The sequence below is a fragment of the Drosophila teissieri genome, unplaced genomic scaffold (assembly GCF_016746235.2).
Source record: "Drosophila teissieri strain GT53w unplaced genomic scaffold, Prin_Dtei_1.1 Segkk14_quiver_pilon_scaf, whole genome shotgun sequence".
NCBI classification, from domain to species: Eukaryota; Metazoa; Arthropoda; class Insecta; order Diptera; family Drosophilidae; genus Drosophila; species Drosophila teissieri.
In genome coordinates, this window is record NW_025224994.1 from 326,710 (window position 1) to 335,222 (window position 8,513).

Below are 8,513 nucleotides of genomic sequence, written 5' to 3' on the forward strand. Positions count from 1 at the left end.
GTTTTTAATTACACTGAGTCGAATTAATGTCTCGTCCCGCTGACTAAAGACAACGCTAAGAATATTAAATTAAAAGATCGAAGAAAAGTATTTTTCAAGACTTTATTTATTAGCTCTCAGCTTAAGACTGATTCAGGTGGTACAAAATATTTCTTATGGGGCCCTTAATTTACATTTATTCGGGATGGGAGCGAGCTCTCCCGCTTGTGGTAGTATGTGTTTGTATGTAGGGAGAGCGGCATCGCTTACTCCGGGTGCAGGTGTTTATATCGTGGGATCTGCATATTCAGCATATTCACATGTACTGGCTATCTGAATATGTCACTATATTAAATTGGGAATTCGTGGGATCTAATATTCAGCATATTCTTAAATGCTGGCTATGTGATTATGTCACTATATATATGTACATATAAAAATTAGTTTAAGCCGAAAAGAATATTCGGAGTACGAATTGAAAAGAAACAGAAATTGAAGCAAAAGAATGGATGACGGAAATTGAAAAAACTAATTGATAATGAAGATTAAAAGTAATTGAAGAAGAATAATTAAACAAGATTTGAATAAGAATAGTTGAACAATAATGGAAGATAAATATTGAAATATTAAATAATATCATAATTTTCTACATACATACATGCACCTAGGCACATACCCATACGCACATATCCATACTAATTAACCCTGGATATACAGACATGTATAAGTTCATTGGGCCCAACGAGGTTCTCGGCAACATCCATGAGGTAATAAATAAATAATTGGTTTTTGTGAGCTATATTAATTTAAAACTTATAATATGATTTTGTAAATAAATAATAAGATAACAAATAAAGATCAAGATTAATGCGGTGAATTGACTTAATTTAGGGGAAATGTACACCAGGTTCCACACATTTCCAAAGGTCGAGAGGGTATAGAGGAACGAGTGATCACTACCATCTCGACCACTTTCCAACACAACCCCTGATTCTCTGCTATCGTTTACTCCGTTTTTCGGGAATTCGCTAAATGGTGCACACAACCCCGATTCCCTCTCCAGCCGAGGCTGTAACCGAAAACAAGCAACAGCCCTACTACTATATACAATACTAGTGGGCCCTATGCGCTTCGCCGCATGCAGTCTTAAAATTCAATGAAAAATTCCTAGAATTTGTTATATGAAAGTCATTTATTTTATTTGAAAATTGTTATTTTCAATCCAAAACATTTGGAAACGAAAAATATACGTTTGTCCATTTGGAGCGAATACAAATAAAGAGTTTGGAATGCCAACTCTTGAACTCTTGTCACGAGCTGTAATGAATGCATTATTAAAAAAATTCAAATGTCTTCTTGTGTTAAAATGAATGCATATTAAATTTATATTATACTCTGCCGGTTTGTGGATCTATCATTGGTATATTGATATTCTAGGCGTCATCACCTTTCCAGTACAATAATGGATATTGTAATGCATCATAGCTGCGGTGAAGCTCTGAAACACGCTGTAATTGCTCATCTCTTCGATGTAGCACGATGTCGCGAGATTGAAACTGGTCCCCAACAATTACAATAGCCACATCATCGGTTTTCGGTGCATTAAATCGTCTTGCATGCTCTCCGATGGGTGTGCTATCAGCTTTTATGATGATTTTGTGATTATCCGATGGCATACGATCGAGAGCGATTTTGAATACTCGAACTAATTCATTGTGTGGATGAAAAAATGTTTGAAGGTCAGAAACAATTGTCGCCTTGCCCTCGAAGCAATTGTACATCGCCGATCCAATTCGCGATTTTCATTTCCAACGAAATAGATTTGTAAGAACTGATGGTCGGTATCAGGATATGGGAATAATGAGCCAGCGCGGTGGTAAATCTGACCCTGAATCTGTAATATGTAAGACGAAGAAGGAAGAAGAAGAAGAAGGACGATGAAGAAGAAGAAGGAAGAAGAACTAATCACCTTGAACGTCGGCATAAAATTGTCTCTTACAATTTTTGTCGCACCAAAAAAAGTCATTTGAAATGATGCATTGTATTCTTGAATATGAGACAAAAAATGTGTCGACGTTGATACCATTCCAAAAATCAGCGAACGTAGTGGATCAGGTGGAGATTCAAATGTTGGCAATTTCACTTTGCCGTTAGCACAGCTCATGCCATCTGTTTTATTTGGAAATTTGGTTGCACCACAATGTGCACATCTCACCGTCATTCCACCAATACAGCCATATGCACTGTAATCAATCGCACTATCGTAATTAAAAGCAGCAAGGAGCGTTTGCTGCAAAACACGAACTCCCGCTCGCATTGGCCGGTTTCGAGGTGGCTGCCTATCAAGAGATCGATTAGGTGAGTTTCGATTTCGTGCATATCGATCTCTTCTATCTGCATTAATTTGTGCACGCTCTTCCTCACTTTGCAATGTTCTATTCGGCATTTTATTTACTGTATGATGAAATTTAAGGCACGACTAACACTATAAATATATGATGCAAAATACTTACATGGAATAAGATTTCCAAATAAAATATCCAATTTTATTTCCAAAAGCACAAAATTGAATGAAATAGAATAGTACTCTAGAACTATATAGAAGAACAATTAGGGGCGAGAAAAAAGTTCGCCAGGCCCGCGAGGAAATAAAACACCGCACTAACAACAACACATACCGTAGAATTCAATAAAGCACGTGTTTATCAAATACGGTTTATTACGAATCTAAAAAAAATTGAATTTAAAAACACTATTAATATATGATGAAAAATACTAACATGGAATACGATTTCCAAATAAAATATCCAATTTGATTTCCAAAAGCACTAAATTGAATGAAAGAGAATAGCACTCTAGAACTAACTGAGCAGAAAAAAATGACATCCTATATTTCAGAAATGGCGCTGCAGCTTAAATCAATAAAATTTTAGATTCAATAAAGTGGTAAGTTGAACTGTGTAAATGATGTGGATCGTGCATTTGAGGTTAAATTCACCGTTTTATCCCTCTTCGTCTTCCTCCTCCTCCTTCGTCTTCCACCTCTTCCTTCTTCTTCCTCCTCCTTCTTCTTCCTTCTTCTGACTTCTTCATGCTCCTTATTCCTTCTTCTTCATCCTCCTTCTTCCTCCTCCATCTTCTTAATTCTTCTCCTTCTTCTTCCTCCTCCATCTTCTTTATCCTCCTCCTTCTTCTTCCTTCTCCTTCTTCCTTCTTCGTCTTCCTCCTCTTCCTTCTTCTTCTTCATCCTTTTTTTCTTCTTCCTCGTCCATTTTCTTCCTTCTTCTTCTGACGTCTTCATCCTCCTTCTTCCTCCTCCATCTTCTTATATCTTCTCCTTCTTCTTCCTCCTCCATCTTCTTAATCCTCCTTCTTCTTCTTCCTCTACCTTTTTCTTCTTCCTTCTTCGTCTTTCTCCTCCTCCTTCTTCTGAAAGCCTGCGTGATTGTTGATGCTTTAGTCTTCTTGCTTTATTGCGTTCGGCTCGTGTATCTTCTAATTGATGAAGAAGAAGGAGGATGAGGATGAGGAAGTCGAAGAAGGTGAAAGTGGTGAGTTTAACATCAAATGCACAGTACACATCCTATGTTTTAAAAATGGCGCTGCATGTAAATAACCTTTTTCCCGCTTTTCTTTTGACTTTTTCTTTGCTCTTGTCCTAACGGAGCCCGAGACCTTTCCAACGAATGCAAAACCGTTGAAATCGGCTCATGCGTTCTGGAGTTATAATTATTCACCAAACTTCTTCTCAATTTTTATATATATAGATATGGTCGGAAACGCTTCCTTCTGCCTGTTAAATACTTTTCAACGAATCTAGTATACCCTTTTACTCTACGAGTAACGGATATAAATATATAATTAAATAATCGCAATACTCATATGTAAAAAAAAATAAAAGTTTTTTTTACTGAATGATTACAATATTATTTTTTTTGAGAAGAACACCGACCGATTATAATTAGGCCTCAAACTGAACTCTCATAATTACTCTGATTTGATTGACGTTCAAGCCTCGGTGTCGAGCTTTTTAATATGGACTTTAGACTTTAGGGATCTGATCAAATAAAAAGAGAGAGAGCTTTTGAGTTGCTGACTTTAATTGTCTTTGCATTTCTCTTGGATTCAAGTGCATTCGCTTTTGGATACAAGTGCTCTTAGATTCTTATAATTTTGTTTATTGCAATCTAATACTTCTGTTTTTCGGGATTGCGAGTCCGAGCTTTGAACGTGGGAACGTGACGATGGTGCAAGGTCTTAAGCAAGGAATGTTTAAATTAGGCAACGGATGTTTAGTCTACCAGTATCATATGACAGTCTTATTCTTATCTGGTATCTGTTGAGTACATCCAGAGTAGTGTAGAGCGTGTTTGGGTGTACATGTTGTATGTGTATCGTGTAGGCATGTGCTTAAGTCTTAGGGACTTATGGATATGTCACTCCCCCAATCGTTGACTTTGGCCTGTCCTCAGGTCGTTAAATTTGGGTATATCGAAATATTGTTTTCTGGTTGAAATATTTTCTTGACATTAGTGTCATGGTGCGGATGTTCATTTTGTTTACAATATTTAACAATAATTTTCTTAGGTATATTTTTAAACTTATATGCTAAATACAGAGTCAAACTAATTATCATGATGACAGAAGTTGTAATGCATATAATTTGGAAAAAGCTGTAATGTTTCACATGGAATTTTATCATTTCTCTTGTTTGTAAGTGATCTATTGGTTCTAAACGTGCAACATTGTTGGTGATATAAATCGTTTGTGTAAAATCTGCCAGATTATTAGAAATTAGGAATTCATCTATTTGCATGGTACAATTTTTAATATTAATGATGTTGTTTTCTGATATGAATATTTTGTTGTTTGTACAATCTTGATTGACAACTGTTTCAGGAATATTCCATGTTGAAAGTATATTTGGTTCTATATAATTTATTTGGAAATTTCTATGGGTTTTTATGTATTTGCACTGAGTTTGCTCTTGTTTGATAAGTCCAACAATACATTTGTCGAATATTAATTTATCTGTATCTTTAAGAAAAAGTTGGTTATTGAATATATACAATTTATCGAATATTTGCTAGGTTAGAATATAATTATGTATATCTGGGTACGGAACTATTTGAAATATCGGAACTTTAGTGACCTCGCTAGGAACGTAGGGTATAATCAAAATTTCGTTCGTGTCTGTCTTGAGCCAAGTTGATGTTTTTATCTTTAGCATTTTCTCGTGTTTTAGTAATTTTGGGTTTAAGATTCCTAATCTGGTTAATTGCATACCTAACTCGATATCTTCTATGTATTCTGTAAACTGCTTTAGGTTAAATATCAGTAGCGCAATTGTCTTTGTTATGTTTATACTCAAATAGTGGTATTCGTAGCTGGTTGGAATTTCCATCGTTCCGGTTCGGAATATAAGAGATCCACTCTTCGCACTTATTGGGTTTACCCCGACATTGCTGCATTTGACCATGGTGATGAGTGGTAACATGCAACTAAGCATTATTAGAAATATGTTGTGTACTTGGTCTGGAATTATCGTATTTGCTCTTATTAATCTTTTTTTGTTTCATGAATTTAGATTTATACTGAACGATTTTCCTGCCGCGGTTTGTTTCCTCAAAATGTCCACTTGTTCACTCCTTCCTGTCTTTTTAAATGGATTGGTGATTTTACTCTTTACGAGTGGAGCCTGACTATATTTTATATCAACTTCAAAATCATGCTTATTCTTATTGAGATATTCGACCTTATCGATTTTGTTTTGTTGTACATTAAAGTCTGAACTGCCTGCATATAGAAAAATGTCTGCCGGAGATCGTTTTGAACTATTATGTTTAGTTTTATGATTGTAGACGTATAAGATTGTTTCGAATCTCGTATACCTATCTTCAATCAGAAAATCAAATCATCATTAGGGAAGTAAATTGCGCTTTTCTTGGTGCACACATATTCCTTAATGAGAGTTTTGGCGAGTTCAAGTGTCATTTCTTTATAGATTATTTTAATCTTTAGTTTTTGAAAGAAGTGGCTTACACTTGTTGTGTCACTGTCGCCTTTGTCTATCTCTATTTGTCTAGAGAAGAAATTGATTGGTCTCTCCGTTATGGATATATAATTTAAATTATCTTCATTAGCACTATGTATATCTTCTTCTATCTTTGTGCGGGAAGGAGCATTCTTTGCCTGGAACATATTTTATTTTATAATCGAATACATTAAGTTTGATTTTCCACCTTTGTAATTTCATGCTCGGCTCTTTGATATTATTGAGCCATACCAATGGCTTGTGATCACTCATTATTTCAAATGGCCTACCGAATAGATAAGGGGACCACACAAATAGGAGAACAATAAGGGGACTTAGATTTGCAAACGATCCCTTGTTCTATCAGTTCTTTGATTTGTTTGTTGACTTCATGGTCAACACTTTGGGGGTACTTATAAGGTTTACGGTATACTGGATCCTCATGTTGAGTCTGGATGGCATGTTTAATTGTACTTGTGAAGGTCAAATTTTCGCCTTCCTTGTACTGAATGTCTCTATATTCGTATAGAACCTTCTTTAAACATTCAATTTCCTCTACATTTAGATGCTCGAGGGTATACTCGTTACATTCGCGTAACTCATTGTTGATCGAGTTGACTAAATCGTTGTCAACGGACATGGGATCGAGATGTGTTACATCATTGTCCACTGTGTCACTAACAACTTTTAAAATGAGGCATTTTGGTAATGCGGTCTCCTTCTTCTGTTGTTGATTATTTGGTTTAAGGCACTTAGGTGTGGTCTTAACCTTTTGCATTTTTGGATTGATTTCCTCCACTGGAACAGAATCATCCTTTTGCTGTGGGTCGAAGCATTTAGATGCGGTCTCGCCCTTCTTTTTTCTATACAAAAACTTAAAAGTTCTTGAGCCTAGAGTTACCGTCTCGTTATCATAATCGATCTTAGCTTTCGTATCCTCTAGATACTTTCGACCTAACAGGAATTCATAATTGTCGGATAATTTGTGGATATAGAATTTCTGAACAGACGGACATACTGAAGTGGGCTTCATTATTATGATTTTCTTTAATTTGATTGCCCCTTTACATACACTACTACACTACTACAGTATACACTGTTAAATCTTCTTTTTGTTCTTCTAAATTTTAAAAATTTTCCCTTGTGATATTGATTGATGAGCCTGTGTCGATCATTCCCTTGTAAATTTTGTTACGGTACGTCCTCCTGTGTCACTTGAGTGTCCGAGGTTGGAAATTAAGGAAATTGTTAAGAGGATTGTTTTGTTGGGCTTGTGTTAACTTCCTTCTAAACGTGTTATAATTTCCCCTTTGACTACCCGGTATGAGATGAGTGGAATACTCATTTTGATTTGTCGTAGGTTGATTCGAATTTTGAGGTTGCGTTTTATTATTCTGATTCATTCCAGGATAATAATTGCTGTAATTGTGATTTCTATTATTGTAATATCTTGGATTATTGCTTTGACTATGATTTCCCATGTTCCTGCGTCTGTTCCCTTTAATTTGATTCAGTAATTGATTTAGGTGGGTTTCCGACAGTTGTTGAACTGCCATGGTGTATTTGTATAAGTTTCTGGATACACGGAGTTTATTTTAAATTTGGTTTTAAATTACGGAATTAAAAATTTGTAATTGATTTTGTTTCCGACCGCACGGGATTTTCTTTTAAATTGTTTTGCAGATGTTACAGACCACCCGGGATTTTTCTTGAATACTACTTTGACGTAGATTATTTTGCGGATCTCAAAATAATTTTAGAATCACTGTTTTTAATTCGCCGACTCTGGATAGCTAGTTGTATAGCTTATCCTTCAATGGATCAGTACCGTACTAAAAGGACTCTTTATTTAACAGATCCTACCGGCTGCGCAATTATATAATTGCAATACTCATATCTAAAAAAAATATAATTTTATTTTACTGAATGATTACAATATTATTTCTTGAGAAGAATACCGACCGATTATAATTAGGCCTCAAACTGAACTCTGATAATTACTCTGATTTGTTTGACGTTCAAACCTCGGTGTCGAGCTTTTCTAATATGGACTTTAGACTTTAGGGATCTGATCAAATGAAGAGAGAGAGAGCTTTTGAGTGTCTGACTTTAATTGTCTTTGCATTTCTCTTGGATTCAAGTGCATTCGCTCTTGGATACAAGTGCTCTTAGATTCTTTGTGAGGAGTCTTAAAACTCCCCACAAATCCGGGTGCAGGAGATCGGCGTAGCAACAGCGAAGACGGCTGGAATGCGAGAGGAGTCAAGGGCGGTCAGGTCAAACGGGAAATATTGGACCTTGGACCCCGGCAAAGCGGAGAGACCGTGAAATAACGGTACCGCGCTGGACCGTGGACTCAAACCCGCCGGCCACACAGCCGGTCGGAAAGTTACGCGAAGTACACGGAAGTCAGCGAAAGTACGCCACACGGGCGGTCAGTCAATACCGAGTGACAGTGAAGCAACGAAAACACAAGTGCGTCAAGCGAGCATCCAGAGTG

General features: G+C 36.3%; 1 long non-coding RNA gene across 1 annotated transcript; it reads right to left on the reverse strand.

Moving 5' to 3' along the window:
• Nucleotides 1-1,269: 1,269 nt before the first annotated feature.
• Nucleotides 1,270-2,613, reverse strand: LOC122625604. The gene is made up of 3 exons (XR_006326622.1): nucleotides 2,493-2,613; nucleotides 1,949-2,433; nucleotides 1,270-1,873 (listed from the first exon to the last, which is right to left on the reverse strand). It is a non-coding gene; the product is annotated as an uncharacterized LOC122625604 (long non-coding RNA).
• Between the last annotated feature and the right edge of the window lie 5,900 nt (nucleotides 2,614-8,513).